The 4510-nt window shown below is 44.5% G+C and overlaps 1 pseudogene; it reads left to right on the plus strand.

Moving 5' to 3' along the window:
• The first annotated feature begins 355 nt into the window (after nt 1-355).
• Nucleotides 356-705, plus strand: LOC133227353 (large ribosomal subunit protein eL33-like; annotated as a pseudogene).
• The last annotated feature ends 3805 nt before the right edge of the window (nt 706-4510 follow it).

A 4510-nucleotide genomic window follows, 5' to 3' on the forward strand; every position in this document is an offset into this window, starting at 1 on the left:
AAAAGTTATGTGATCGCTGACATAGTTTTTGCATATGCAGTCTTCCAAATCAGGCCCGTCTCCACGCGGGCTACCCCATTTCAAGTACACAATCTGGAGTCGGTATCATTGGAAACCAGTCTGGTGGTAGCTGTTCTTTTTATATCTTCCTTCAGATGCTTGAGCATTTTGTAGAAATGGCCTTGGGCTAAACAGAGATTCAACACCAGATCATCTGAGGATGAAATGAGTTCCTGCCGGAGAGGGTTCAGTGCAGTGCCTGGCCTGGATTGGCCTGGTGGGTCCTGGGAATAAGAAAACACCAGCCCGGCCGTTTTGGACTCTGTGGAGACCTGCTGGGAACAGGACTTCTGAAATGACAAATAAGTCTGGAAGGCTGTGGTCCACAGCCATTTTTGTTGGCTGTGAGTGGAGTCTATGAAATCAGAGGGAAGGAGCACACAGCTCTCCTGCAAACTGAAGATGTATGTGCCCTCGATGAAACTGAGTTCTATCCAGGCAAGAGATGTGCATATGTGTACAGAGCAAACAACAACACAGTAACTCCTGGCAGAAAACCTAACAGAACCAGAGCAATCTGTGGAGAGATAACTCAAGCTCATGGAAACATTTGGCATGGCTCATGTCAAATTCCAAAGCAATCTTCCTGCTGAGGCCACTGGACACAGAATCCGTGGGATGCTGTACCCTTCAAGGACTTATTAAATAAATAAAAGTGAAAAAAAAAAACACCAGCCAATGTTTACCACCCTTGAACTCTGTACTGACTTTGTCTAAAAGGCCAGTAGCCTACAATGCAACCCCACCATCCACATGCGGATCCAGCAGACATTAACAAATGACCAATGCACCCTTCCCAACCTCCTGATCTTCCCACTAGCATGATTCAAGCAGCCATCTCCTTCCATTTGATGAAATGAAGCCTACTTTCTATCCCAAATCTACGTGGGTTATTTTTATATAACATGGCAGATAGAATTGCTAATACATCAGGCAAATTCTGGTGGCTCAAATGGTAAAGAATCCACCTGCAATGCAGGAAACCTGGGTTCAATCCCTGGGTTGAGAAGATCCCCTGGAGAAAGGAATGGCAACCCACTCCAGTATTCTTGCCTGGAGAATTCCATGGACAGAGGAGCCTGGTGGGTTACAGTCCATGGGGTTGCAAAGAATCAGACATGACTGAGTGGCTAACACTTTTACTTTTCACTTTTCAAGCAAATTCTAAATGCTTTTTCCTCTTCACTCATCCAGTCCTCTCAACATCATCAGATACAATTTTGTCCATGTCACAGATGGGGATACTGAAGCCCAGAGGGTTTTAATGGCTGGTCCAGTGTCATCCAAGTAATACAAGGCAAAAATGGGATTTGAACTCTGGACCCAGAGACACTGCTTTGAACAGTCAGGGAAGATCTGGGTCTGGAGCAAGGCTGTAATGAAGAGGATGCTCTGTCTGCCTCCTCAGGTTGCCTGGGGCTCCTCATAGGAAAGCCTAAAGGTGCTACAGAGGGCTCAATGTCCAGCCTAACCGGTAGAACATGGACTTTGATGTGTGCTTGAGAAATCTTTCAACAGGTTAAGTCCTCTGTCTCCCTTTTCTATAAATGAGGGATTACAATGCCTACCCTTTGCAGCTAGCTCTTAAGTCAGTGAAACAAAACAAAGCATGTATGTGATCCAGCATGGCCTGTCATGACAAGTGTTTCCTTCTCCCAGGAAACAGCTTCATGTGTGTGTGAACTGCTCAGAAACACAAGGTTCCACACTAAGGAGGACCCCACGTTTGGTTTAATCCCCTGCTATTTTGTAAGTTTTAATAATTTGTTAAGAACCCCGTATTTTCCTTCTTCCCTGAGCCCCGCATCTTGTGAAGCCAGATCTGCTTCTCCTCACTTCTCCATCAGAACACATACTTCTCCAGGACATGGGCTTCTCAAGGACTGGCTGCTGCCTTCTTGCTGTTTTCCAATTTGTGTGTCAGGCCTGCGTGAGAAAGGCCCGGAAATTGAGGAGGAAGGTCTGTACCCATGTATCCAAGCCCATCTGGCCAGTGGTACCTAGGAGGGAGGTGCTGGCTAGTGGAGAAGAGAATTCTCAGCCCTGTTTTCTAGGGGACACTGCCTTGTTGTCAAAGGGGCTGCTCCTCCAAGCCAGGCTCAGTTTTGAGTTCAGTGCCCTAATCATAGATTGTCTGGAGGACAGTTCTGCAGGTTGGTGTGATGATCCCTGACTTAGAGATGAAGGACTTGAGACCCAACCGAGATGAAGCAGCTGGTGGCTGGATTGGGGCACAAGTCCAAGAATGCCAACACTCCTGGAGATGCCAATGGTGTGAGACTGCAAGGAGCTGGTGAACTAGAGGCAGTATGCAGAAGGCCCACTCTCACTGATCAAAGCTCCTCTCAGATATCGCACAGCAGATTCCCTTCAAGTAAATAAAATAATGGAAAAATTAGGAGAGGAAATGGAAGATTTCCTGTTCCTGAACAATAATAGGAAGGATTCACAGAAGCAAATTTTGCTAGATATCCTTTATCATTTGTTTCCTTCCAATAGGATTTAAACAAAAAATGATTAGATACAGTTGGTGTTATATATTCAGACTCATAAAATGTTTGACAGCATCTTGTGGAATTTTTACTGGGAGAATTATTTAAATTGGCTGGGATTGGAATGTTGTCACAAAGATTGAAGGCTGGATCACTGTCTGTTAACAGAGGGTCATAATAAATGCCAAGGAGAGCAGTTTGAAGACCAGCACTTTGGGATTTGTGGAAGCTCCATGTTTTAATTAACTTCTACATCAATAATTAAAGTAAGTCGATGTGGTTATCTGGGAAAAGAGGCCATGGTGGATGTACTTGGAAACAGATACAATCCAGATATTCACCACCTCCTCTACCCCAACAACAGTTTCATCACAACCTCACCACCACCACTACCATTGCAACAACATCAACTGCCAACAACACCACATCATCCACAACACTCATCAGTACCACCCACCATCACCCCAATCACCAACACCACCACAAGAACCACAACAACTACTACCCCAACAACAGTAGCATCACAATACCCACCATCGCCACCATGACACCACACCAAGTACCAACACAACCACTACCATAGCAACAAGCTCCACCACCACCATCATAAAAAACTGCAACCACTACCTCCATCACCCCAACAGTAGTGGCATCACAACACCCACTACGGCCATTGCAACAACCACCACAACTGCCAAAACCAACAGTGCTACAACATCAATGGCAACGGATACCACCGCAATAATTACCACCACTGCAGCAACCATAGTAACATCATCAGTTGTAAGCACCAGCAATATCACTGCATCACCAACACTTACACAACAGCATCAACCATGGTTACCACCACCATCAGAACTATAACCATCACCACCATTAAGCAATATCGACCACCTCCACCATCCCAGCAATAGTGATATCAACAACCATAACCAATACCATTGCAACAATCACAAAATCAGCAACCATCACAACCACTACCAAGGCCATAACAACCTTGTACAATAATCACCACAGCATCAACCACCACACCACCATAATAACAGTTACAACAACCACAAAAAATTAATAGTTGCAACCACTACACATCAAAAACAACCACTACAAATACCACTACCACCACAACAATCTCGGTAACAGAGAAGAATAAATCTGACTCCATAAGTGGATCTATTTATTTTACTCTAAATAGATGGGGAAACAGCGGAAATAGTGTCAGACTTTATTTTTTGGGCTCCAAAATCACTGCAGATGGTGACTACAGCCATGAAATTAAAAGACGCTTACTCCTTGGAAGAAAAATTATGACCAACCTAGATATCATATTCAAAAGCAGAGTGATCACTTTGCCAACAAAGGTCCGTCTAGTCAAGGCTATGATTTTTCCTGTGGTCATGTATGGATGTAAGAGTTGGACTGTGAAGAAAGCTGAGCACCGAAGAATTGATGCTTTTGCACTGTGGTGTTGGAGAAGACTCTTCAGAGTCCCTTGGACTGCAAGGAGATCCAACCTGTCCATTCTGAAGGAGATCAGCCCTGGGATTTCTTTGGAAGGAATTATGCTAAAGCTGAAACTCCAGTACTTTGGCCACCTCATGCGAATAGTTGACTCATTGGAAAAGACTCTGATGCTGGGAGGAATTGGGGGCAGGAGAAAAAAGGGAAGACAGAGGATGAGATGGCTGGATGGCATCACCAACTCGATGGACATGAGTTTGAATGAACTCTGGGAGTTGGTGATGGACAAGGAGGCCTCACCTGCTGTGATTCATGGAGTTGCAAAGAGTCAGACTGGACTAAGCCACTGAACTGAACTGAGCTGAAACTTTGTATTCTGTTGATTTTGCTACAAGTGAAGAATGTTGCCTACAGCCTAAAAGAGACAGGATATTCCCTTCTCAAGGCTTTGACATTTAAGGGTGTGATATTTTTCCATTTATATAGAGATAAAAAGTCAC

This window comes from Bos javanicus, chromosome 16 (assembly GCF_032452875.1).
Source record: "Bos javanicus breed banteng chromosome 16, ARS-OSU_banteng_1.0, whole genome shotgun sequence".
Lineage (NCBI taxonomy): Eukaryota > Metazoa > Chordata > Mammalia > Artiodactyla > Bovidae > Bos > Bos javanicus.